This window comes from Chionomys nivalis, chromosome 8, assembly GCF_950005125.1.
Source record: "Chionomys nivalis chromosome 8, mChiNiv1.1, whole genome shotgun sequence".
Taxonomy (NCBI): domain Eukaryota; kingdom Metazoa; phylum Chordata; class Mammalia; order Rodentia; family Cricetidae; genus Chionomys; species Chionomys nivalis.
In genome coordinates, this window is record NC_080093.1 from 26804899 (window position 1) to 26832875 (window position 27977).

Sequence of the window (27977 nt, forward strand, 5' to 3'; positions counted from 1 at the left end):
GCAGCGTGGGTGCTGGGAACCAAAACTTGGCTTCTGGAATAGCACATAGCGATGTTAACTGCCGAACTCTTTCTTCAGCCCCAGGCAAACAAGTTTGAGAGGTCAGTCTGGCCAGGGCATGGAGAAATGGCCCTCTCCTGGATGAGCCCTCCCAGGTCTCTGTCCGTCTGATCTGTGATGTGCTCATTGTGCTTTGGAGGACAGATTTCCTCCGTACAAAGCCTGATGTGGAATGTGGGCTTGCTGCCGTCCCTGAACACTGTAGAGTGTCTTAACCCGTAGGGCGCCATGTCTAGCGGAGCAGGGCGACTCAAGCATGAGGTGCTGTTCCACTCCAGCTGCGCATGCTCATGATTGGTATTTGTTGTTCTTCCCAGGGAGCAGGCACCATCGAGCCGTACATTGTAGTTTGTGTTTTTTACAGTAGGGTATTCAGTTGGCATTTTTACTTTAGTGCTACGTTGAATGTACTCAGCCCAAAAGTTTTGGGCCCCTCCGTGAACTGTGGTGAATCCAAGAAGATTTTCCCGCTAAAACCAGCTGGTCTCACAGGGGGTTACTTGTCTACCCCAGGAGTCCCTTTCCTATCCTATTCTCAACCTGGCAACGCGATGAACATCCTAAGATTGTTACCAAGTGAGTACCACGGCATGCTTACTCACCCAGGGAACGTAGGACCCCGCCCTGTGAGTGACGAGTCCGTGAGTAAAGAAAATGAGTTAACTGCTGTCTTAGGGATTCCCAGGCCAGTGAGCAGGCGTGTCACTTCTCGTTTAAACTGTCCAAACTACCAGATAGCTACAGAAATCCCTCATCAAAGCAGCATGATTAAAAAAAAATGCAAATTTTTTTGTGTGGTTTTGTATTGCTAAACATTCTTAGAAGTTTATGAAATATGCTTTAGTTTGGCTCTCAGGAGGATAGTTTGGATCCAGCATCTAGAGTGTTTTGGTTCTCAGGGCTGTAACACTTAAAGTACGTGTAAGTCCTAAATTCCCACTACTGTAATGAAATGCTTTTCACTTCTGTTCATTGTGATTTTTGTATGTTTATTGTCTTTTTGAAACAGTCTTTTTTTTTTTTTTTTATTGCGTATACTAGGCTGGCCTGCACAGTGCAGTGTAGTTCAGACTGGCTTTGAACTCGTGGCAATCCTCCTGCCTCTCAGGTACCTATTGTGCTGTTTCCACATTGTTGAGCAGCTAGGTAATTGTCAGGCCAGGAACCCCAGAGAGGAAGCTCCATAACACCTGAGCACTTGCTCTAAGGAGCAGACGTCTCGGCAGAAGAGGACTCAGATGTATTTACTTCTGCCCATGTGAAAGTCAGAGATAGAACAGTAAGTGCTTCCTAAAGGAAAACCATCAAAGCGAATGCCCTACGTAACTTGAGCAAGACCGGCACTCACAGAGTTGCACTCTGCGAAAATCCCACGGGTCTGTAAGACTCCAAGGGAAAAGAGTCAGGAGGGATGGGCTATCTGCACAGGGCATAACCAGGGAGTGGTCCCCCCCTGGATTGAAGACTTAGGAGAAACAAGCAAGCATAGCAATGTCACCTCTCTACTGAGAGTTCTAGGTTTGGATTCTCACAGTTCCCTACCATTTCCGTCGTTTCCAAACTGTCACTGTGTGTGCTCATACTCATTCTCATAAAAACTTAGCAAGGTCAGTTGACTAAGCTACGGGTAGGGTAGGAACGTACTGTTAGCCAGCACTGTGCCATCCCCTGTCTAAATAAGGGAGTCTCTTTTCTGAGTGAAGTTTTCTCTGTATGGCTAAACTGTTGGGGGAAGAAAATTCAACCAGGAAAGAGTCCAGCCTTTAAAGAACACAGAGATTACCATGGTTTAAATATGAAATGGACCTTGTAGGTTTATGTAAACAGAACCCAAGCGTAGCCAATATAGGGAGCAGCCACCACTCCAGGGACTCAAAAGGAGGGAGTGTCCAAAGGAAGAGATTATATTCCCCGCCACCCTTCCCCCCACAGCTGAGCTCTGAGCTCATTACAGAGGATGTGGCCCTGGCACACTGCATGGCCAAGAAGGCAACACAGTTCCCTGCCAGTAGAGCTTGCTGCCAACCTGCCTTGCAGAATTTACTGAAAATTTTTCTTTAGATGGGCCAAGGATAGGTGTTCAGAGGGAACTGTCACCCAGGGGGTGTCTTGCTCCATCACTGTTGGAGGGCCCCAGAACCAGGAAGTGCAGCTCCTTGCTCTGCAGTATCTCCTGTTCTGTCTACCCACAAAACCCAAACCAACATTATGCAGCCTGCAAATGAACAAGATACATGCAGGTCCCAGGTCAGAGTTTGTCAGTTACGTCAGTCAGATCGGAGAGACAATAGCTCAGTAACTGATGGGGCGTGGGGAGGACAAATCCCATCTTCTCAGGATTTGGGGTTTTCTTTTCAGCCTGGCACTCGTTTCATGCTTTCTTGAACTTCTGAGTTTATTCCTGGTTTGTCCATGTAGTGACTCAATGCTAAAGGCTGATTGAAGGTTAGATTTCTTTCTTCTTGTTTGCCTCCTAAGCCATGGGAGGCATTTGGAGCAGCTTTTATCAAGTGTCACATGGCCCGATGACATTTCACATGTCTTGCTTAATGCCTGTGAAGGTGCAGAGCACCACTGAAGCTAGAGTTTCTGTGGAACCATCCGGGGATCTTGCCTCTGAGAGGGTTTTGAGACGACACTCCATGGCTCTGATTTTACTCAAATGAGGTCGGTATTCTGTGCATTTCTTTATGAGTTGAGATGATACTGCTTCCAAGAGTGAAAAGACCCCCCCACTCCACTGCAGCGTTGAGCTGCTAGGTTTCTGTGGTCTCTTGCTTCATAACACAGTGCAATGTGTAAGTCAACTTGCTGTTTGAAATATTAGGCATACTCAGCCCTAACCTTGATTCTGAGTTGTCTGTTGTCTGCATTGCTTTCTCCTCTCCACTTCTGGTCTCCCGTCTCTTGTTGTGTTAGCTTAACCTCCCAATGCTCCTGAAGGTACTCATTAAATGGATCTGGGGGAGGTTCAGACATTAAGGCTGATTATAAATTCTTTAAGTTTTCTGCTTATATTTTAAACCAGATTTCATTGGATGACATCAAACAGAGTAGATACTCATAATCTTACATCCTGGTAACCATGATAACAAAAATAAAAGCAAAGCATGCTTGTGGTTAGTGTATAAACTTAACAAAAGCTATAGATGAGATGTGTTGGTTACATTCAAATGTGTTAGTATACTTGTGATTTTTTTCCCCTAAAACGGAGTGGCATATCACCATTTGCTCTTAATAAAAATATGTTAAACTTTATAATTCTGCAGCTAATTTTTCTATACATACAATATTTTGGAGATCTTGCCTAACCACACACAGAAATCATGGCTTTTGGTTGTAGGGATGGTATGGTATTTCATTAAATGAATATAATGAATATGCAGTAATTTCACCTTTGCCTCTTTCTAGACATTTTAATAGTTGCCAAACTGTGACCGTGTGCTCACTTAGTTATTAGATTGGCTGTACTCTGTCCTATGTGTCAATCTTGCTGCTAAAGTTGGTGTTTAAATTCCTATAAGTGGGATTTCTAGATCAAAGATTAAATGCATATGAACCTTGTTAGATAAAATCGCCAAACTGGATTCCACAAAAGCCACCAATTTTAATTTTAAACCAAATTTTCATTCTTAATTTTTGTTTAAGATAACTGCTAATAATTGTACAAATTTATGAGCCACAGTAAAATTGTTAGATGTTTATCTGAGACAGGGTCTTAGTATATAATCCTTGCTGGCTTGGGACTTGCTGTCTTGACCTGGCTAATTTCAAACTCATGGAGGTCTGCCTGCCTCCTGGCATTCACAGTGCAGTGATAATACGCATATGGTATGTTTCCTGTAATCAAATTGTAGTCTTTAACATATTCACCACCTTAGATGTTTATCATTCCTTTTTGGTAAGAGCATTTGAAACCTTTCCATAGCTATTTTGAGACTTGGTGCAGTACTGTGATCCAGAGTTGCATCTTTCCACCTCCCATCCCTGTAAATCCCACGGCATTAACTGTGCTGGTGTGCTGAGTTGGAAGTAATGCCTATTTTCTTTTGTTTTTCTTCATCCGGTCAAGACTTAGGATCTTTTCACTCTTCTTTGTTCCCTGGATTTTAATTCCCTAATCTGGTGTACTTTACTCTGTGCTTTTATTTTCTTCTTTCTCTTCCTTATTCGTCTTTGCCATTTCCCTGAACATTCTTACTTCTGTTGCATTGACTTACATTAGCACATTTTAAGCATGAGAAATTAGTCTTACTTAATAAATGTTACATGCATTTTTGCCTTTCTTTGAGCTTTTTGCTTTCATTAACACTGATGCCTTTACTTTAGTGTAAGGAATATTAAACCGCCTTTAAAAAATGAAGTTAAAATCGAAGAATGATGCTGGTTGAGAAAGCGTAACCATACTTTGTGCTGTTTTGGGGGCTGAATAGTTATAGTCAGTCCCACAGTCACCAAGACCTGTAACATCCCGTTTACCAAAACTGTTTATAGGGAGTACTCGTCACTGATGCCCTTCTCCTCTGTTGCATTGGCCCCTATCAGTTTCTTGGCACTCTGGGCAGGTGAGCTTCAAATGTCTTTGACTATTAACACCAGGGTGTAGTCATCTGTGAGATGACTGTGCAATCCAAAGTCGTAGGTGATTCTCTCCTACATCCTGAACATGTAGGCTTATAATTGCCTTATGGAGCATGGTATATTGAGTGAATTCAGAAGAACAAGAAGTGCAGGGGCAAAAGTGAGCAAGATTAGAAAACTTGAATGGAAATTCATTTGGGGACACTTCAAGTTGACTAGATGGATCTCACAAATGCACTCTAGATGGTGCAGAGTCTCCCTTTCCTGCTGTCTTAACTCCTAGTCAGTCAGCGTCTAGACATCTGGGGTGGGCTCCCAGGTAATGATAGCCTATTTATCCCACTGAATGCACCAACAGTTCATTTGTATCCAATGTTGACTGAATTCTCTCCTTGTTCACGCAGTTACTCTACAGACTGCTAATAAGATAATCTTGTCTGTTTTCTTGTTAGTAGTCATAGAAAAGGTACTTCACATTAAGACAAAAAAAGTCTGACTTAAGTGAATTTCTCTCTATATTTCTTTAATGAACAAACTTAAAAGAATTCTAATTAATAAAAATTGAATATACAATGTGTTGTTGCAATTTATATAAACTAAGCTTTAATCTAAGTCCCAGGAAAATAGTAGGTTAGTTTTTTATTACTTACACATCTCCTGAGCAGATTTTAAATATTTTTGAGTTCAAAAATCTATATTCATAGCCATATCATGATCCTTTCCTTACTTGGTTTGACAAATGATATTTTCTTAAATGTTAATAGCTCAATTTCTAGTAGAGTTCTGACCTTCTTTTCTTTCTGTTTGACCTGTGATGAGCCAATAGCTTTGTTTACTCTTCACAGTTTCCAGAAGATAATCGACTCAATTAATTTGTATTTACTAAAACAAAAGCCCACAATCAGAAAAATATATCGAATTTTCTGAAAGCTGACGCTATTAGGCTTCAACTTCTGTTACTGGTCAGTGACATTCACACAGAAGAGAAAATAATTGGATACTAGGTCATCAGAGAACAGCTATGGCTACTCAAAATGATCATGGTGTTTTTTAAGCAAACATCTCGAAGTAGGCTAAAGAGATCATGGGTGAATGATGTTGTTAAATAGGCCTTTGACCAGACAATTTGGCTACGATTTAGTGATGGCAGTTTTCTTTTCTAACTAGTATATTGACACGAAAGATAAATGGAGATACTGAGACTGTGTCTTTGACAAAGGAAGGTTCACAAATAGCTTCCCGTGTCCAACAGTTTTTCGTCGCTTTGATCCAAGTTGTAACTTCAGCTTTTAACTTATTAATCAAGTTGGCTAAATAAGGCTGACAGAAATTCACTTGTGTATTGTCGTTGACATTTTGCACAGGAGGATAAATGAGTCTGGCAGTGGAATCTACTTAGAAAAATGAGGTCCCGGAAATAAGAATTTCTGTGATTTGTTATTCTAAGACAGGTTTGAGGGTGAAGGACCTTCTTGGTGGTAAGCCAGTTGTCCCTGGAGAAAGGGAGCAAATATGAACAGAATTCTGATATCAGTCATGGCAAATGTAAAATGTATAAATCAGCAGGAACTTTTGTGAGGCATGTCTGGTTGTCACTCCGAATAACCACACAGCAAATGTGTCATTCATTTCTTTACACATTTATAGGGCTGCGGCAGTGGCTTAGTGGGTAAAGTGCTTGGTAAGCAGTCACGAGGAACTGATTTTGGAGCCCTAGTGCTGTAGAAAAGCCAGCTCCACCTGTAACCTAACATTTGGACATGGGAACAAAAGGGCATTGGGAGCTTGCTGGCCATTCAGTCGAGTCAAAATGTTGAGCTCCAGGTTCAGTGAAGAGACACTGTCTGAAAAATACGGTGAAGAAATCACACACACACACACCAATAAGACAAAATAGTTTCTCATGTTATGCAAATTAAGGGGGGATATTTTTCCGGCTTGTCAAAGTTTAAAGTGGACCTCTTAAAATACCAGGTAGGAGAACGGGCCAGTTTCTAGTGTGTTGTCTTTCAGCAAAGTAGATACTTGCTTTGTTTTACTAGAACATGACCAGTAAGACAGTTTTCCCCATTGCTGTCCCAAATGTTAGATAATTGACCCTGGTTTATGTTGTATGTTTCTAGGTGAGGCTAGAAGTCCCATTGAGGTCAATTATTGGGTATAAGTGTTTATAACACGGCATTTGCGTTTCAGGAGTTCTCACACCATTGGTCAGGTGAAGCATGTTAATTATTGTCATCATGAGGCAGCCCAGTTGCTGGGCAGCCACATTAGGAGTTGGTCACAACACATTGAGCTGTGCCTCTAGGGAGCTTCCTGCCCAGGCACCCTCTGGCCGTGCTGTGACCCATAGGGAGTTTGATTGCATCAATGTTGGCCATAAGGTAGGATCTAAGGGCTTTTGTTATTTCTCAGTTTATTTTGCTCCACATTGATACAGAATGAACTTGTAGAGTAAGTCAATGTTGGTAATTTTCTGTTTAATTTTTGTCTCATAAAATTACTTTTTGGTGTCATAGTTTTACTTATAAAATGTTGGAATTTATGCTCTGTTCTGTACTGGGTATCTTTCCTATGCAGTTTGCTTTCTCTTTATGGCTTTGGTGCTGTTGCCTCCGCTAGTAAAGGCTACTGTAGTTCAGAGTGGTTGAGCAATTTTTTCCAGATCTTAAAGCAGTAAGTACAAGAGCCAAGACTGAAGTCTAGATCATCTGGTTCCAGAATTTCATTGCTTCCCAGCCTCTCCCATAGGAAAGTATGGACAGCTACATTAAACAGACATGAAAACCGTGGAAAGAACTCTGCAAGTACCACCTAGCAATAGACCTTTCTTAGCATTGTATGTCCACATTCCTTCCTTGAACTTAGATAGACAGTCCTCCCCTCTATCTGTGTCTACTTTAAAGGGTTAGATATAATGAGTAATTTGATGCCCATCTTTCCAAATATATATGTAATTGCATACATTATATATAAACAATCTGTATACACATCTCATGTATCCTGTTGATTGAGTAGGCATTTTTATTTGCTAGCGTCTCCCAAACATATTTCTCTCTCAGTGTGTCCCTGGGTGTAATATTGGTCCATTGATTGCTTCACATGGACCTTTTACAGAATGGTAAAATTTCCTTTAGTATGTCATTTACCTTGATTTATTTTGTGAAAGTACTAATTAATGCTCTGTTTTGAAGTTCAGATTATTGGAAAGAACAAAGATGAATAAATTTACTTTTTCCTTCCTTCTGCTTTTTCTTCCCTTCCCCTCCTTTCCTTTGATTGCGAACTGAGTAGGTGCTGGCTTTTTTGAGCAGTGTACCAGCCTAAACAGCAAGAACTTGCTAGGATGAGCCCTGTGAGAGGGAATGCTCAAACTTTCTTGGTCATAACAACCCAAACCTGTTTTTGATGTGAAGTATTCAATTTACTTAGAAAAGTTGCAGAACCCATCTTTATTCAACTCTGTCATATTGCAAATGAATGCATTGAAAGAAGGATTTATTTTATGCATATGAGTGTTTGTCTGCATATATGTGTGGGCAGCACATGCATGTTTGGTGCCTATGGAAGCCAAAGAGGATGGAAGATCCCTTGGAGCTGGAGATGCATGTGATTGTAGGCTGTTATGTGGATGCTTAGAATAAAACTTGGGTTCTCTGTAAGAGCGGCAAGTACACTTAACCACTAAGCCATATCTCTAGCTCCTTCAAAATTATTAATTATTACTTTATTGCTATTGTAAACTATTTTAGATTAAAGGCTTATAACTGTGTGCTTACACGGGCAATTGGAGCTACTCTCATTTCATGGTCTCACATTTCCATCTCTTGAGGCATGACCTGGCTTCCAGGTCATCTGGCAGTGGTGCGAGCGTTCGGATGTGTGCTCTCTGCGGGGCAGCTCTACTTGGACTCCGGTTTTCCTTGCTCTGTTTCGGGATTTCTCTTTATGGTGAATATAGATTTATTTTTAATTGCCACTTGAAGTGAATAGTTGCTGCTTTCCAAAGACTTCTGCTTTTGAAGACGTTAAGAGTTGTCATCATCATGCCGTCTCTTCGCAGCAGCAGAATAGCAACTAAGACAGTTGGCTGGTACACATACTAGTGGTTTTCTGAGTATCAGCCATGCCTGGGTCGGACTCCAGTAGAATATTGAGGTAGGTCTGGCAGGACCTATATTTTTAGAGCCAAGAAAAATACTCAGAAAGGCTTATTAGTTTACCAAAGTCACAGTGAAATTTTGGTGTAGCTCCTTGTGCTTCATAGACTAACTTGTTTATTACTTTGCCTAGCCCCTGAGCACCACCTTTTCCAAAGACTGAAGTTTTCTCCTTTGCTTTGTATAGTCTTAACCTGTTACCACTTCAGAATCTGAGCACAGAGTAATGTGCAAGGTGAGTGTTCTGGGGAGAGAATCCTGTGGCGTGGCAGTGCCAGTCAGTCTTTGCTGTGCTCTGGTTAGCTTCTAGCTGGCAGGCCCCAGACTTCAAAAAAGGGCGGGGATTGCATAAGAATGAGAGGGTAGCAGAACTAGAGGTGTGAGCCCCCAGAGGTGGGACCCTGAGCCCTATCCAAAGGGATTTTTGTGACCTGCTGGCTGCCAGTGAGGGAAAGGTGAGACAGACTTCATTGGAGGCAAAGTTTGTTCTTGTTGATGTGTTTGATGAAAACAGTGGGAGTGGGTGGTGCTGAGCGATGGCTCAGCAGTTAGGAGCACTTGTTCTTGCAAAGGACTCTGACTAGGTTCCTAACACACTGGGTGACTCACAACCACTTGTAACAACAGTTCCAGCGGCTCTAGCTGCTTGTCATCTTCACAGCCACCCCCTCCATACACATAGGGCTTTCACATACACTTAAGAACCCCATACACAGACAAAATAATCTTATTTATTTATTTATCTTTTATAAGAAGGGCAGAAAATGCAGCGGGAAGGAAATTAGATGTTGGTTTTGTTCGTCTCTGCAGTGAACAGTTGAATGATCAATCATTTAAGGCTGAAAATAATTAAAATTATACCCTACCACAAGCATTAGAAATAGTGAGGGGAATAATCCAAATACGTTATTACAGTTGTTTGTTTGTGCGGGTCCTGGGGATTGGACTCAGGTCATTAGGCTATATTATAGTGTTTTTCCTGTGGAGCCATCTCACTCACAAAAAATAAAAAATTAAAATTTAATAAATGCTTTGACTTTTTTGAGCCCCATGCATAGTGTCCTGCAAGTTTATCTGATTTGTGATGTTTACTGTCTTCCCGGAACCACACCCGGAATGTCTCACCAACCGTCCTGTGCTTAATTCTTTAAAGTGGCTGCTCCGGAACAGCAAAGTCTTCAGAAGGAGCCCATTGCCAAGTTCTTGGAGGTTTTTAGGCACTTTCCCCCTTCTGAATATTGAAGTTGCCTCAAATACAAGTTTGGTAGCATTCCTCTGTCACCTGACTACCCTTATCAAGCCCCACTAAAGGTTCAGTTTAATTTTATAGGATTAGCAACTCATTTTCCCCTCATACTTGCATTTCATTAGTTAACAGCTTAATTAAATCCTGCAGCAGCAGAAACAAGTCCAACCTGTGTGAACAGGTTTGGAAGCAAATACAACTGTCTTGGTAAGCATTGCGCAACTGTGTGGGAAGGGCATGGCCAGGCTTAAGTCAGCTAATATTGGTGACAGTGAGCAGTGCCTTAGTCATTCGCTTGTATTCCCGTATATACAGCAGGAGGACTTAAGCTAGGCCGAGGATTAAGTAGAGGCTCAATAGTTTGAAGAGCTTGGACTGAGTGGTTTAATGCCTGCTCCTTAACTGCTCAGAGGAGTTATTTATTAGAGGTATCTCAGAGACTTCAGAAATTTAACTTGATTTTATTCCTAACTGTGCATTAGATTGTAAGTGTCAAGGGTACTGTCCTGGCTGGTTTTACGTCAGTTTGACACAGCTAGAGCCATCTGAAAGGAGGGAACTCCAACTGAGAAAATGCCTCCGTGAATTCCAGCTATAAGGCATTTTATTACTTAGTGATTGATGGGGGAGGACCTAGCCCCTTGTGGATTGTTCCATCCTTGGGCTGGTGGTCCTGGCTTTTGTAGGAAAGCAGGGTGAGCAGCATGCTCCGTGGCCTCTGCATCAGCTCTTGCCTCCGGGCCCCTGTCCTGTTTTAGTTCCTGCCCCGACTTCCTTCAGTGATGGAAGTGTAAGCCTGGAAACCCTTTTCCTCCCCAACTTGTTTTTGGTCCTGGCGTTTTATTGCTGAAATAGAAACCCTCAGATAGGGATTTGTACCAGCATAACAGAATTGCTGGGACAGACCTGACCATGGTTTGGGGAGGACTGTGGAAGGACTTTGAGACTTTGGGCCAGAAAAACCGCTGAGTTGAGAGCCCAATGGAATATTCTCTAAGAGCTTTGAAGAAAAATCTGAGCAGTACAGATGGAGGCCTGCCTTGTGACCTTTCACAGGGAAACGAGCCTCTGGGGCCGTTTGTGTGAAGAATCGGTGTTGTCTGGTCAGCTGGAGCTGATGAATTAGCTGTATAACAAGATAGCAGAACTTCAGGTAAAACCTTTGCTTTGCCAGGAAAGATACTAAGGTTCCAGTGACCCATAGATTGGTCTCTTTGCTGATACTGGAATGAAATACCTAGGGCAGGCTCCTTAGTTACAAAAGGTTTGTTTACCTCCCAGTTTTGTGGAAACCAAGATGGGGCCACGCCATCAGTTTGGCGCCTGCTGAGGGCCTACTGGTGAGTGCCTTCAGAAAGAAGAACCTGTGCAAACTAAAGAGTTCCCATGGCTGGACAATAAGCTACAGAGGGGTCAGTGTGGTTTCCCTTAGAAAAACTCAGTCTGTGGAGAACTTACCTTTCTCCTGCTAGAATCACCTAAATCCTTTTCCAGCACAGTACCTTCTATTGAGGACCGCCCTGGGTGTTTTACCCCTTAAAGATCTGTGTCTCCTCCCCCCTATCCCAATATCACACTAGGGACCAAGCTCCCATTGCATAAACCCTTGTGTGGTAGATTCGTATCATGAAAGTGTTTTTCTTTGGGGGCTGTGGTGAGGGTTCCAATCATAAGAATGTAGGTTTATGGTAGAGATGGCAGGTGGATAAGGTTTCTTCTCATCTCAGTGCATGTGACCCTGGACACTGAAATGAATGTATTACGTATGTGCTCACTCAGGTGCCACCAGACAACTGCCACTGAGTTCTTCTTGGTAGATGACAGCTGCAGGTAGTCCGTGCAGATGAATTAGAACATAGAGCTCGTGGTATACTGCATTGTTATAGGACATGCTTTAAGAGACAGCCACAGTCACAGAACGTCAACATTTCAGTTTCTTCATTAGACATCCCTATCAGATTAGTTTCTAGAAATCTGATGCTGACAAAGAATTATGTAGACTGTATCTTAAAAGATGGATTAAAACAAAAGGAACAGGTAACTATGAAAAAGGATGGTTATCTTTCTAATGCACATTTATTTATTTAATATAACCTCAGATTTATTTAGTTTGGTTTCCATTTCCTGTCTGGTTTTAGGATTTGCACAAACCTGTTGAAAGAACACAAATCCACAGCCTTTGGGAAGACCAATAGTATGGATAGCTATGACTAATTGAATCTTCAGTTGGGTGTGATTGGGTCTTGTTGTGTGTCATAAAATATAGTACAGAATACACATGTAGTTTTAGCCTACATTTATGCCATTACATGCATTGTCATCCTAGAATCCTGAGTCTCCTAAAGTAGGAATCCATGGGGCTACTGATGGAGGGGCTACTGAGTTTTAGACTCAGGCTCTTGAGGGATCAACACTGAGTCTTTAGGTACAATCTATTGACTAGCTTTGCCCACCTATCCCCTGATTTGGCGGAGGGATTCCTGATGGCCAAAGCAAAATGAAAACCATCAGAAGATGCACCTTACCTAGGAAATGGGAACTGATCACTTTTAAGCAAAACAAATTCCTCTTCCAAACTCAGAAAAGAAAGAAGTCAGAAGAGATTGGAAACTTTTCTCCTTCAGTAGAGTATTGGGTCATAAGCAGGTTTCCTAGTATCTGTAGAGATGAGATGTCTCTCTAAACATTTGAGTAATGAGGACATTGCTCCAGGCAAATGGACTGAGCACAGTGTCCCATGGAAGATCAAAGGAGTCCTTATTTGGGGGACTGGACCTTTAGCGTTTCACTGGAAAGTCTAAGATGTTCACCCACTCATCCAAAGCTGCTGTTAGCTGAATCTTGACTACCTGTGTCGACATAAAGGTACTATTTAAAAAGTTATTTTGAAGCGCTCTCTCTCTCTCTCTCTCTCTCTCTCTCTCTCTCTCTCTCTCTCTGTGTGTGTGTACATTTATGCACAGTGCTTCTGAGTGTATCCATTTGCATGCAATGATCAGAGGACAACTTGAAAGACAGTTCTCCTTTTTTCCTTTGTATTTTTTGTCTTTTGTTTTTTGTTTGTTTTTGTTTTTTGAGACAGAGATCTGCCTGTATCTGCCTCCCAAGTGCTAGTATTAAAGGTAAAGTATTAAAGGTATCTACCACAACCACTCAGCCATTTCTCTCCTTTTATCATGTGGGTCATGGGCATCAAGTGCAAGTCCTTGGCTGGGTAGCAAGTACCGTCATCCTCTGAGCCACTTGCCAGCCCTCTCCTACATACTTACTGAGGTGTCAAGGCGTAGGTATCAGAGAGGGGCCCACACAGCCTCTTGAAGCCCTACTGGTTGGGCTCAGGATTCTGGGCCTTTATCAAGCCTGTTGATCAACTGGGCAGCAGGTCAGTGACTTCCTGAAATGGAATTTCTAACAATCCTACCTTCCTTCCGGCCTGCTTCCTTATCTGTCACTGTGATGTTGCTCAGCTGTTTCCTGGCCATCCTGGCCTCTGGAGCGAGATCATTCATGAGGAGTGGGGCGATGGAGGTTGGGTAAGAAAATGCCGATTGAAGATTTGGTGTGTCCTTCCTTGTCAGACGGTATGCCGCGCTTGTGCCTCTCGGCTTTGTATTTTCCGCATGACACAGGCATCTTGCACATCGAGTTTGGCCTTTTCACCTTTCTTTTCTCTTTTCACTGTTTGCTGGACTGTGTTTTTAGTTTGAGGAAGTGGATGTAGGTGAGAGTTGATCTGGGCAACACTAACAGGGATGTGTGGATGCCTTCCAAAATCGGGACTTGCTTTGATCAAAGGTTGTTGTGTGAATTAGGTAAGTTATGGATGAGCAGCCCCATGGGTCGAATGCCGGAGGTTTGGTGCAGGACTTTGACCTCCTCTGGCAGTAGTTCATTGACTTCGTGGTACTAGCCTGTCGCTAACTTGTTCTCTGCCTTCATCATTACTTCACCTCTAGTTCTTGTGCCTCATTTTCTTAAATTTTTCTAGTACTTAATGCTCACGTGTATATATTATTTTAAACCAAGTGAGTATATACAGATAAAATTCCAATATTCCAGTTTAAAATCATTCTTAAGGAATCACCTAATGCACTTGTGGTACAGTAGGGAACCAGTAGATCACAAAAGGGTAGAAGTAACTTAATGACAATTTAAATGTAGGATAGTAAAATAAATCAGATATCTTTATCATTTAGTATTATCATCAACGTTCTGTGATCCCAGTTCTCTCTCCTGTTCATCACCCTTCAGTCTGGAGAAGAAGACAATATTTCAAAGCAGATCTTAGATAACATGCCATTTCACCCTTGGACTTTGTCCCGTGTTTGCTGTTCAATTGTTTATTTTTCTTTTCTGTTGACTTTCCTTTTCTTTGATTCTTCAGTGACACCTGGACTGTGCCCTAGTTATGTTATGGAAGTATGACTTCTTCCGTTCTTACCTGTGATTAGCCCTTCAGAGACTGGTCCCCTGCCGAAGACCACTCCAGATGTGGCATTCACATCTCCTCCCTTGGAGATCTTCGAGGAATTACTGCTACCTTCCATCCTTACAGAATTAGATGGAAAGCAGGTACCTGTTATATGGTGCTGCTTTAGACATAGGCTCAACACTAAGCTATAATGACATATAATTTTCTTAAGCTCATAAAGAAATCATGACTTAAGATAAGGAAACTCTAAACTCTAAACCAGTGATTCTCCACCCTCCTAATGCTGTGACTGTTTAATAGAGTTCTTCGTGTTATAGTGATCCCCAATCACATCATTAGTTTCATTGCTACTTCGTTACTGTGATTTTGCTACTGTTATGAATTGTAATGTAAATGTCCCATGGTCTTAGATGACTCCTGTGAAAGGGTTGTTTGACTCCCAAAGGTTAAGAGTCATTGCTCTAAATGGATAGCATTTTGGTTCCCTAATTTCATAGAAGGAAAACTATGTTTTGTTATTGTTTGTTTTTCTCTTTTTGTCTTTCTTTTTTTAAGACAGGGCTTTATCATAGCCCGGATTGAACTCATTGTGTAGCTGACATCAACTAAGGTAATCCTACCTCAGTCTCAACTGCTGGGATTTATTTTAGAACATACTCCACCAAAAGATTGTTCACTTTACTAACTTATCCTTTATCAATGCACTAGCCCCTAGTTCAATAATGATCCATGCAGTATTTCAGTTTTTAAAAGATTTCTCTGTAGACTTCTTATTTGGGCATCACAGTAGCGGTTCAGAATGGAAAGTGTTGAAATACCATTGTGTAAGTTAGAGAGGAGTGGGTCAGCTGCTGTTCTCTAGTTCTCCTCCCCCCCACCCGAAACTGCTTTCTGGAATATGCTCTGTGTTGTTTGGGAAGTCTTTGGAAACTGGAATATTCTCTTTCCTCAGCATTTATGCCTGTTGTATCTGATACTGGGGAAATCTGCAGCACCATTGACAGGGTCTGGAGATGCTAACGGAAGCCCATACTTAATGATGCCCATTCTAAGTGTGACAGTAGCGTGCACAGACCCTGGTGGGACAGTTTGATGCCATCACCGCTCTCCCATGTTGCTGGTTTCTACTACTCTCTGTAACTACCCCAAAGGCTGACTGTGATTATATTTAGGGCCCTTTGCCTTGGTGTGCTCATTATTGTTGTAATACAGTGGAGTTTGAGCCTAAATGTCTAAAATTTTTCTTGAGAACTGGAGACAATTTTATTTAGAAGGGTAGTTTTGGGATTCCTTTACCCTTGAATATTTCATTGCTCTTTCAAAGTGAGTCATTCTAAAGCAGATTAAGAGCACAATTGAAGGAGACAGCTGAATTTGCTTGTGTGCTGCCTGTCTGTTGAACTGTAAGGGCTACAGCAACAATGTGCATACCAAGGTAAAAGGCTCTAAATGTGCTTATAGCCTGTCTTTGGGGTAGCTGCAGAGAGTGGTAGGAAAGCTGTCTGTAACAGAGAGCAGAGAGAGGGGCAACTTCTGCTTCATAAACTTAATTTGCTGGAAACCCAGGATAAATGCCTTCACATTTGCAAGTTCTTATTATCCAGCTGTTGATTCAAAAAAACCTCTAGGGAAAGATGGGAGGGGTTATGTTGGTTCTTGACAGCCCCGTCCCACTCATTTGGGACCTACCCCCTGATGTCAGTTCCTTGAGCAAAAGCAAGAATGTTGTTGTGGCTGGGACTTGTGCTGTAAACAGAGACGGCTCTTAAGTTTCCCAGCTGCCCAAACATGAATAATCACATGGAAACTCTATTACATAAGTTACCAGGATACCATCTCTTTAAAAAGCCATGCAGATTTTGCTGCTAATGCTGAGTCAGGAAGCCTTCTCTTAAAGGAATCTCACCTCTGCTTGTCACCAGCAAACAGAGCCTATCTGAAAAAACACTGCTACCAAGAAGCTCCAACTGATTCCTGTTTTTGTGAGTCTAGATGCCCTCTTTTTAATTATATCACTGTCTGGCCCTATTAGCTCAGGCTTCTTATTAACTAACTCTTACATCTTAAAGTAACCCATTTCTGTTAATTAATCTCTGCATCACCACGAGGCTGTGGCCTACCAGTAAGGTTCCATTGTGTCTTTCCTTGGCAGCTACATGGTTTCTCCCTGACTCTGCCTATTCTCTCTATATCTTTGTTCTGATTTCCTGCCTGACTTTACTCTGCTAAACAATTTGCCGAGACAGCTTCAACCAATAAAAGCAACACATATACAGAAGGACATCCCACGTCATTGTGCCAGAGGACCACTGTTTGTATCATGATGGATATGGGGGGAGAGAGGAGAGGGGAGACCATGGGTAATATCTACCCAAGGACCCACTCTAGTGACCTACTTCCTCCAGTTAGGCACTAATTCTTAACTTTCTGGAACCTCCCCCCCCACACACCTCCAGTGGCTGTACAAGCTAAGAATAGGCATTCAAACCTCAAGCCCATGCAGAAGGTTCCATAGTCAAACCATTCCAGCATTCCTTTATTTTGGCTCATCTGTAAAAAAATAAAAATCACTTAAAAGCAATAGTGATACTTGATGTCATAGAATAGCATTAAATTCTAGTCATTGACAGCTTTACATGCATGTCCTTAGTCCTCTTAACAGTCACAGATAGATTTGTTTTATAGGACACTGAATGGAATAGAATAAGAGAAGATAAAACAGCTTTCCCATCGTTGGTGCATGAATTGGTAGAAAGGTCATTGGACCCAAGACCACTTAATTCTAAAACTTTCATCTCATTCCTGATTTTCTATAACCATATTGACAGAAATAACATAGGGTCAGCATCCCAAAACAGTAAAACGACAGTTGGCCGGCACGTGCTGTTTGGTGTGATAACTGGTTAGGACATGTTTCACTTCTGGGTTTTCTAGCCCAAGGGTGTGACCCCAGTTGAATTGGGAGAAAACTCGGGGAACATAAATGTTGTAGGAGGGTCGGTCATCGGTCTAGTGTTACTTTCATTGGTTAATAAAGAAACTGCCTTGGCCCTTTGATAGGACAGAAAATTAGGTAGGTAGAGTAGACAGAACAGAATGCTGGGTAGAAGGCAGTGAGGCAGACGCCATGATCCTTTGACCCGAGACGGATGTAGGCTAGAGACTTTCCTGGTAAGCCACCACCTCGTGGTGCTACACAGATTATTAGAAATGGGTTAATCAAGATGTGAGAGTTAGCTGATAAGAGGTTAGAACTAATGGGCCAGGCAGTGTTTAAATGAATACAATTTGTGTGTTGTTATTTTGGGTGTAAAGCTAACCATACGGGAGCCGGGTGAGATGAAAAGCAGTCCTGCCCGCAGCTCATCACTACAATTCTACAAAATACTGTGGTTTTCAGACCTGCTGAGGTCATCAGAGGCAAGGAAGGAAAGAGGAAGAGGAAGGTGCAAAATTAAGAAAGGTTTACAATTAACTGTTCATGGTGGGAAGGTGGCCGGGGGTGGGGTAGCTTGGAGGAGCTAGTGAATTTGAGACAAGAACACAGGTTTTGTGGCTAAGACTGTCATAGTTCCTGGCTTTACTCATTGTGCCATGATTCTTTTGACACAAAGCTGATGAAAGATATACCTCAATTCCCTATACTGCGCTTGCAACTTTAAGAACCTTATATTTATTTTAGAATGACAGGGAAAAAAGTGGTGGAAACCTTTGGAGGGCAGGGGTGTCATGTCACTTACTATTGTTTTAGGGTAAGGTAACCAAAGTCTCAATTGTGAGACAGCTTAACTGAGAATCCTACAAAACAGTAGTCAGCAGGAAAGGAAGAATATCGACAAGTATTGAGGAGAGAAAGGCCATGTCCCAGTCCGCCCCTGCTGCCATAAGATTACCATAACTACAGAAATGTCTGACCATCCTCAGGATAGGAAGAAGTTGAAGGCCAGCTTAGTCTTCCTCTGGGACTATTAGCATCAGACCCTTTTGTGGTGGAAGGGCCAAGGGAACTGAACTCTTGGGTCTTGTTTTTTTTCAGGACACTAGTCCCATCTGTGTGGGCCTTATCATGTTAACATAATCACCTCCCCAAAGCCCCGTCTCTTTCCATGTTCACCTCAGGATATAGATGGAAAGGGGATTTCAGTCATCAAATGTAACTTTATATTGAGCACTGTGATCAAAGGCCCTCACACGTTTAAATATAAATATGTCACAGGCATTTTCCCTGGGCCAATCCCCATGCCTGGTAGATGGTTTTTATTTTATACTGGAAAAAAAAAGATGGCTCATGTACCTACTGAAAACAAAGGAAAACATAAATCTAATAACCTGTTTTGGCATGCACTCAATATCTTGTGTTTATAAACAGAGCAATATTGAGAGAAAATGCCAAAGCAGTCTGACAGTCCTATGACACTGTGCTCTTTGGAATTCAAACCAAACAGGTATACGTTTACCTAGGAACATAAAAGCTTGTCATTAGAAACTGTTGTTATTACTCAAAGAATGTTTACAAAGTCTGAGGTTTCCCTTCTGGTTGGTACCACTACACAGCTGAATTCAGTTCCCTTGGAAGAAGCCATCTTTCTGTTCTCTTAAGCAGAGTTGGGTTGAGGAATGGAGGTTGTGTGTTTGTTTTAAGAACTTAGGCCAACAGGAAGAGTGGAAGTTTAAAAGAAAATCCCAAGTGAAATACTGACAGCTAGAATTGCAACAGAACTATTTATAAACCTTGCGAAAGGAGAAATAGGTATTTGCCTTCGTTTCTTTAAGCAATTGAATGATGATTCTGTCAACTTTGTGGGTTAGACTCATAGTGAAAAACTTCAAGCATTCATTTCTTGGGCCTTCTTGTCTTCAACAGTGCAGTACAATTACCTAAAATCTTTGCTGAGATAATTCGGCAATATTATAAAATGCATTAAAAGTGTCGGTGTCTGTCGGGGAAAATGTTTCTATTGTGAATTTTGGTATTTTTATTAGGTGTTGTTATTGGTGATTTCTGAGGTTACTAACTACATTTCCAGACTTGAACCTTAAGCATGGCATAGTGGCTCATACTTCTAATCCTGGAGACTCTGAGGTTGAGATGGGAGGGTGCCTCACACTGAAACCCAGCCCAGGGTTCATAGTGAGTCCCTGTCTCAAAAAACAAAACAAACAACAAAAACACTGAACAGAATACAAGGAAAAGGAAAGGAGGTTGACCTTTGCTTGTGGTTTATGGGGATCCTGTGTTTCATAGAGACACAGGGTGCAGTTGCCAGGACATTGTGTAATAGCTCGCCGTGGCACTCTGTTTAATAGATGTAATTCCTGGGGGCATTTGATAGAACTAGATGCCTCAGGAAGCCCAGAGTGACAAGCCTATGCACTTTAGTTTTCTAAGGCCAGACTATTTCAGGGGTTGTTTTTGAGACGTGTAACTCAGATCTGTCCGCTAAATTTAGTTTGTCAGCTCATCGGGTTTTCCCTCTCACTTTCTGCCTATCACACAGGTTGAGCACACGTGTGCAGAGTTTCTGAGACCAGAGAAGGGAGTGATGTGTACGTGTGTAGCTGTGTTGAGGGAGAGCACCCAGCTGTAGGATTTCTATTTTATAGCCTTTCTCAATTATAAAAGTAATGTGTTGATTATAATAAATTTTGGACTATGAAAATATGCAGAATAAAGTCAACCGGGATTCTAGCGATGTGGAGTGTAGACATAAATCCTTACTTTCTGTACATTTGAGTCTGTTATATATTACCACATAAGCAGGATCATGTCAGGCATGTACATGACTTGAATCCCAACGCTCTGGAGTCGAAGGCAAGAGGATCTTTGTGTGTTCCAGGCCTTGCGGGTTAGGAGTGAAGGAACGGGCTCCTGGCCTGGAAGCTGAGGTGCCAGCTGTGTTTTTAGGGGAGGCAGCTCAGCTTTCTCTTTCCTTCTTTCATGCCTTGCCTCTGGTCCCAGCAGGGTTGCCACAGGGCCCCAGCAATGTAGGCTTCCAAAGAGGAAGGAGTTCCAAGGAGGCAGGCTATGGTAAGTCCACCGCAAACTTGGCGCTGCTCCAGGAAACGACTTCCATTTAAAGAGACTTGAATTCTTAGGTAACTCTTGTTTTGTTTTTCCCTCTTTCTGCTTTGCTCCTGCCCTCTACTCTATTTTCAAAGAATAGGATGGTATATAGTGGTATATAGTGTAAGAAGGTAGAAGTGAAGAAGAAGAGTGTTGTCTCCTGTTGCCTTCCTCTCCTCCCACATAGGATTTCTATGTTTTCAGAAACGTGTACATATATAGATGCAAGTGTGTATGTCCATTTACCTGTGATGATAAGTAGATACACCCTGAAATGAACCCTGTGGCATGTTGCTGTGTGCAGACACTCTGCATTCATTACAATGTGGTGTTCCATGATGAAGGGTTCCACATCTACTCCTGGGCCACGGGGGCGGGGGGTGTAGTGCTTGAGGAAATTCTCTGTGGGGTGGTGGTGCAGGCCTTTAATTCCAGCACTTGGGAGGCAGAAACAGGCAGATCTCTGTGAGTTCAAGGCCAGGCCAGCCTGGTCTACAGAGGTAGTTCGAGGACAGGCTCCAAAGCTATAGACAAACCTTTGTCTTGAAAAAGCAAAAAACAAAAACAAAAAACAAACAAAGAAGCCATGTGTGTGCTTGTGCATACATTGATGCATTGGTATGTGTGTGTGTGCTCATGTGCACATTCATTTTGAGACAGGATCTTGCTATGTATCCCAACTGTCCTGGAAGTCACTTGTGGACCTAGGCTAGCTTCCAGCTTGCAAGCCCCCTGCCTCAGCTGTCTAAGTGCTAGGATTATAGGTATACCTTGCCATGCCCCGTGCTTCCGTGAGCATTTCTAAAGATTGGTCCTTACTTATGTTTTAATATTTCCCATAATCAGGAAATGGAAACTATGGAGCATAAGTATTATTAAAGAATTGGATGGATGGGGTGAGTCTCATTCTCAGTATTGGAGTGAGTTCCTGTCACACTCGGGTGTCCTGAGTTCTGTCTCAGCCATTCAGAGAAGGATTTTGGTAAATGGACCTTGCCTTCCTCTTGTGATGTTTAGAACTGGTGGTTGCTTTCATTTAAACTGAAGGCAGACTCACCTGCTTTTTCACACATTGGCTCCTTTTATTCCGTGTTTCCTAGTTCCAAGTGTGTGCCTGGCTTCCTTAGTGCAGCTATGCTTTACTTACCGTCTAGGATGTGTAGTGATTTCGTGGTCAGTGTTCAGTACACTCTGGGTTGTGGATGGTTTAACCCGTGTGCAGTGTGCTCTTCAGCCAGGCTTGTGGGTGCTTGTTCAGTATATAGTAGCTCTAAGGAAGTAAGAAGACGGGCTCGCTCACTAGGCATAGTAACAGCTCATTGCGTGTGCTCTCCATTCATCCGATGTTCAAAGCCTTTTCTGGGCCAAATGCTGTTCTCAGCTGAAAATTACATGCTCGTGTGGGCTTCTGATTAAAGTGTTCAGATTAGCAAATGAACGTGCGTTTCCTGGGGTAGTGAAACATTTCAGGCCTTGCTGCTGTGATTGGCTGTGATAGAGGGACTGACCTGGGTCAGCTTTTCGGACATGTTGGTGTCAGAGCCTGCTTGCCTGCCAGTGGCCTGGTTATATAGAAAAACATGTAGTTTTCTGGCTAGATTGTTTAAAACATGTAACTAGACTTAAAATTCTTAGTTGTGTGCTTTGAATTTTAAATAGAATTTGAAGCTTCCCCACTTCTCACCTCTTTCTGGTGTACTATTAATTAGAAATAATTATTTTGTTGTCTTTATGGATTAAGAAATGTGAGGAAAGAAATCAGTAAGACCAGGGAAATGATTCCATCAGTCACATGAGAGACTCCTCTGTAGTGAGAATTCTAATTGGTCTTAATAATAAAAACCTGGAGTCAGATGCTAGCGGTGAAAGCCGAAAGATGAGAGAAGCAGAGCAGCCACTAGTTCTTGCCTCTATGAAATCCTCAGACCGAATGGGGTATCCTGTCTCTACAAGTCCTCAGACTGAATGCCCTCTCTATGAAACCCCAAACCTCCTGAGCTCCTGTCTCCGAGGACTTATACTCCTCTCTCCGCCCAGCCATATCATTTTCGGTCTCCACCTTCCTAGTGCAGGGATTAAAGATGTGAGCCACCACCATTTGGTTCTGTTTCTCCTTTAGATTGATTCAATCTCGTGAAGCCCCGGATGGCCTTTGACTCACAGAGATCCATCTGCCTCTGTCTCCCTAGTGCTGAGATTAAAGGTGTTTGCCACCACTGCCTGGCCTCTATGGCTAACTAGTGTCTAACTCCACACTCTGATTTTCAGGCAAGCTTTATCTGTTAAAGCACAAACAAAATATCACCACACTTTTCTAGGGCAAAGGTGGATGTGTAAGCTGCAACAGAATGCGTGGATACAGATTGTAGGTTTATGAAGTATTATATTGTTCTCCAATCATTTGTAATAAAGTAGAATCACTGCATATGTATTAAGAACTAGTATTGGCACGTCTTGGTAGAGGAGTCAGCATTTCAGGCAAAAGATATGGTTAAGGCTTTTAAGAAGGGGAGCTTATGTTGGATTATCCAGGTAAACCAAACTGCGATCATATGTGTCCTTATTGAGGGGCAGGGAGAGAGTTGGCACACAGGCAGCGTCAAGGCAAAGCAGATGGCTGAATGACACCACAGGCTGAGGAGCATCCTGGGATGCCAGCAGGCAGCAGATGACGGGAGGGAGGCAGTGAGCCGATCTTTATCCAGAGCTGAATGCGGGGTGAGGATTAGGATAACTGCACAGACACCTTGATTGTAGACTTCCAAGCCCCAGAAATCTTAGTGACCACAACTTTCCAGTGTCACCTTGATGCGACGGAGATCCCACGCTCTGTGTTCGCTGCGGTTTGTGTGTGCTTTCTTGTGGTCTCAGATGGTTTAATCTGGACAAGCTAATGCCTGCCTTCTGTCTGCCCACTGAGTTTCTCTCTCTACCATGCTGTTGTGGGGTGCGCTACTTGCTCCTCCAGAGCCTGTCTCCATTCTGTCTTGAAACATGGCACATGCTACAGAATGGCTTGCTTGGAGCTGATTTCTTCAGTGGTGGCTTCATGCTTATTTTCTCTTCTCTTTGAGCTATGGTCTTTCTGTGCAACCCAGGATGGCCTTAAACACATGAGCTGAAGCATCCCCCCTCTTCAGCCCTCACAATATCTGGGTTTATACGCATGCACCACCATGTCAGGCTAGTGCTTTAGTACTGTCTGGATCATGGGTGATAAGACCTTCTGGTTGCTTCTGGTCCCGAATTTCTCAAATTTTCTTATCCCGGTCTTTATGCTTTCATAGCTCCCCTTCCCAGTAGCCTCAGGCGGCAAAGATATTAAGTAAATAAAAATATGAAGCAGTAAAATAATATGAAAAGTGATAGTCAAGGAGTTTCAGTTGATGCCAAAGGTATTTGAACCAAACTATTGAGGCAAGGGAGTGACCTGAATCATAGGGATATCTGGGGAGGGGTATTCCCAAAGTTGCCTCAAGTGCAAAGACCCTGAAATAGGAGCCCGTGAGCACGCCCAGTACCTGTGAGACCTGCTGAGCTGGCTCCGGTAGTCAGTGGGATGAGATCATGCCTGGATGAGAGAAGGGGGGATGTGGGAAACTAGGTAGCAGGGCCCAGAGCAAGGGCACTGAATGCCACTGAGAGTTTAGGCTTCTCCTTGAATGGCTGCAACCCACGGGGTTTGAACACAAAAGTGACCTTAAGGGGTCAAGGAGGAAACAGGAGGTTTGCGCAGTAGGCGCATCAGAGGCAGTTGTACTTGAAGGTAAAGCTGACGGACGGGCTCGCATAGGTTGGAAGGAGTCTGTGAAGGAGTCTGGGAGATGCTGGGCATCTATATATACAGAGGGTTTTGCTCCAGAAGAAGGTTTCTAAAAGAGCAGGAATTTGATTTGAGCATTTTCATCTAGTTAGGCAAAAACTCTGATATGTGTACCCCTGGGGCTCACAGGATGCCAGCAGCATTACTTTTGTATGCACTAGGTGCTTAGTAAATGTTTGGTTGAACTCTAATTCGTGATTTGGTTTTACCGTGTGGTGTAATCTTTAGTCTTTAGCTCCCCTGGTGCTGGCTCTCTGAAAGACAAAGCTCATTAAGTTTATAAATAGATATATTTGAGCTGTGCCTTAATGTAATGAATGTGACACTGGCCCTGCCAGAGCCTTTGGTAATCTCTTCCCTGAATGCTGATCAAGTCCCTTTAATGAATACGATATCCCTGTGGTGTGTACTGAGCTCTCTAAATTCAGAACTCTCGGAGGAACCGAGACTCTTGTGTTGAGTATATGGTATGACTTCTCTGCCATGTAAGTGAAAGATGGTTTGTAATAGATACCTACAGGACTGCTATTCTGATTCTGTGGTAAGAAAGTAGTTCTCAGCGTAGTTTGAAGAGCCATTGTTAGCCATCTTTACATGCTAAATTCTGCCTTGCTCTGTATGCCATCATAATTACTGACTGGTCTTAGTCTTTTTTCCAGTTTTGATCTTAAAGATCAATACACACACACAAACACACACACAACAAATGAAATCAAAATTTTCCCTTGGTTCTTCTTCACCTGTGGCATTTGGAAGCTAATTGCTTTATCTCCTCATATCTTCAGACCATTTGATAAGATTCTGAAATGCTTTTGAGCTGCCCCTTCCTGGGCTGTGATAACGTAATGCTATCTTTGTGCATGAGGTGGCTTTTATCTGATAGTTTGAATGCTAATGTAGGCAGACTAGAAAATCGAGCTTTGTGTGAGTGAGATGCAGAAAGTCAATTTAGGACAGTGACACCGGCAGCTCTCCAGAACTGTGGTAAGGAATCGTTAGAGACCCGCCGTCCTGGTGATGCCCTGCACAGCTCTGCCTATGTTCTCGCTCTTCCTATCAGTATCTCCTTGCTGCATGTCCCTAAAGGATGCAGCAGTGTTCATAATGAACTGTTGAAAAGCATCCCTAAGATCCTATCTCAGCGTGCATTTCCTACTGTAATATCTCCCATTCCCCCTTCCTTTTTCCCTCCTTCCTCCTTTCTTCCATTCTCCCTTTCTCTTTCTTTTTTCCATTGCTGAAGACTAAGCTGAGGGCCTTGCAAACACTAGGCAATTGCTCAGCTACTGACCTGTATTCCCAGTCTGTAAAATCTGATTAAGTAACACTGCGAAAGAGGATTTATGGAGCATTGAAAAGAGTGGGGGGTTATTTCCTGTAAGAGATTAATGTGCGTCCAGCTGGATAAATTTCGAGTGTTTTGTTTTTAATTCATTGCTGTTCAGGTACTCTATAAGTTTTGTGTAATTTCAGTTTTATGTTCTCTGTAACAAAGAATGAAAACTTAGGGACCCTTCTGGGCCTTTCCTTTGGTCATTGCAGTGGAGTGCTTAGTTCCTTCTGTCAATTTTAGAAATTAGGGTTTGTTCGTTTGTTTGTTTCTGGGAAAGGGGCTTGCTCCTGTTGGTAGAATGTTTGCCCAGCATACACAAAGGCATAGTTCAGTCTGCAGTACTTAAGGAACAAAACACACCTGGATGTTGTGGCAAAGCCTGTAATCCTTTCAGTGAAGAGGGAGAAGCATGGGGACAAGAAGTTCAGAGTCATCCCCGGCTACATAAGGAGTTTGATGCCAGCTTGGGCTACTTGAGATCCTATCTTATTTAAAAAGAAGGGAAAGGGAGTGATGAGAAGGAAGAAGAAATAAATATTTCAATTTTTGAGCCCACAGTGTAGTCCAGTGGGTGAAGATGCTTGCCCGCCAAGCCTGATCGACCTGAGTTCCATACCCAGGCCCACGGGTGGAAGAAGATAACCAACTCCTACGAGCTCTGCTGTGCTCCCCACGCGTACCTATGGCATGCACATGCTTACATACACACAAACAAAATCATAAAGAAGAGTAATGTCATTTTTTTTTAAGGAAAAAGCATTTAACAGAGCCCTGAACTGTTTTCTGTTGTGGTCTGAGTGAGAATGGCCCCACTGGCTCATATTTCAGTGCTTAGTCACCAGGGAATGGTACTATTTGAAAGGATCAGGAGGTGTGGCCTTGTTGGAGGAAGTGTATCACTGGGGGTGCGCTTTGAGGTTTCAGTAGTCCATGCCAAGCCCAGTGTCTTCTCTCTCATTCTGTGGATCAACTAATAGCTCTCAGCTACCTGCATGCATGCTGCCCCAATAGTACTAGATCAAACCTCTGAAACTGTAAGCAAGCCACCAAGCTTTCTTTCATCAAGGCTGTCTTGGTCATGGTGTCTCTTCACAGCAATAAAACAGTGACTCAGACACCTGCTAAAACAGATTTAAAAGCAAGAAGTTGTGTAATTATGTTCTGCACACAGCTCTGAAGCCGTAACTGGAAATTGAGCAGGGTAGCACAGTATAGTGGCGGGACTCAGCCACACTAAGGCAAAAAGGGGCTTATTGTGACATGTAGTGTGCCTTTTATTTTAAGAGCGAGATTTCAAAGATAGGAATCACAATCAGGGCGTGAGGGTGAGGGGCTTTGTACAGGCACAAAAATGGAGACAATGGCAGAAGCTCCAGTGAAGTGTGGTGTTGCCTGAACCTTGGTGATTGAAACAGAAGTGAAGGGGGTGGATTCCTGACCAGCTAAGCAGTAGCGTGCAGGGAAAGCGCTTGAACTCTCATCAACACCATCTCTCGTTTAGATGCTTCCTCTTCATCAACTCAGTTACCAAAGCACAGCAACTTTTGCTGTCTAATTGTTTTTAACTAACAAGGTTGAACTTCTCTCTCTCTCTTTGTGTGGGGCTGTATGCATGTGTGTTCCTATGATCCTATGATCAAGCTCCTAGTCTCATACACATTAACATATGTGTCTGTGTGTGCTTGTATGTGTGTGTTTTATATATGTATATGACTGAAAGATTTACAGTCCCTGTTTATTTAAACTTTATCAGATTTTAAAGAGCGTCTCATATTTGTGATCTATATCTTTAAAAAAACATTTTGTCCTGTGATGTTGCTTATCTTTTTACTTTTGGAGTGTTTTGTCTGTAGCTTTAAAGCTGTGATTTATATGATTGTACCATCTATGTTACTGGTAGAGACTCTTAACGCTGTGGACTTGAGAAAGCGTTTATGCTTACTTTGAACTTCAATTCTTTCCATGTGACACAACATAGTGATGGACACACAGGTCTTCCTAAGAGGACAGAGCTTGTTGGACCCAATGCAGAACAGCCTAGCCATGCTTCTTCAGATCTCAGTCATTAAAAATAAATATTTTAGCATACTTTTTTATGAACGAGTTTTACAGCTTATATGTTTATAACTTAATTGTAATTCAGTAATCACCGTCGATTGAAGTTCTCATTTTATTGTATTGAAATAAAGCTTATTAAAATTTTATATAAGACAAGGATGTATTTCTAGTGTCGCTCTTAGGGCTAATCTCTCTAGTAAATGTTGATCTCTGATATTTA

At 42.5% G+C, this 27977-nt stretch overlaps 1 protein-coding gene across 6 annotated transcripts in view; it reads left to right on the plus strand.

The window, feature by feature from the left end:
* Positions 1 to 27977, plus strand: part of Sgms1 (sphingomyelin synthase 1) — a 258840-nt gene that overhangs the window by 182321 nt on the left and 48542 nt on the right. Inside the window, exon 1 of one of the 6 annotated variants that reach the window (XM_057778404.1) lies at positions 2663 to 2727. The exons of the other annotated variants lie outside the window; for them this stretch is intronic. The gene's annotated coding sequence lies outside the window, so the exon portion shown is untranslated. Of the gene's footprint in view, positions 1 to 2662; positions 2728 to 27977 lie in introns of those variants that run through there. 6 annotated transcript variants of the gene reach the window in all.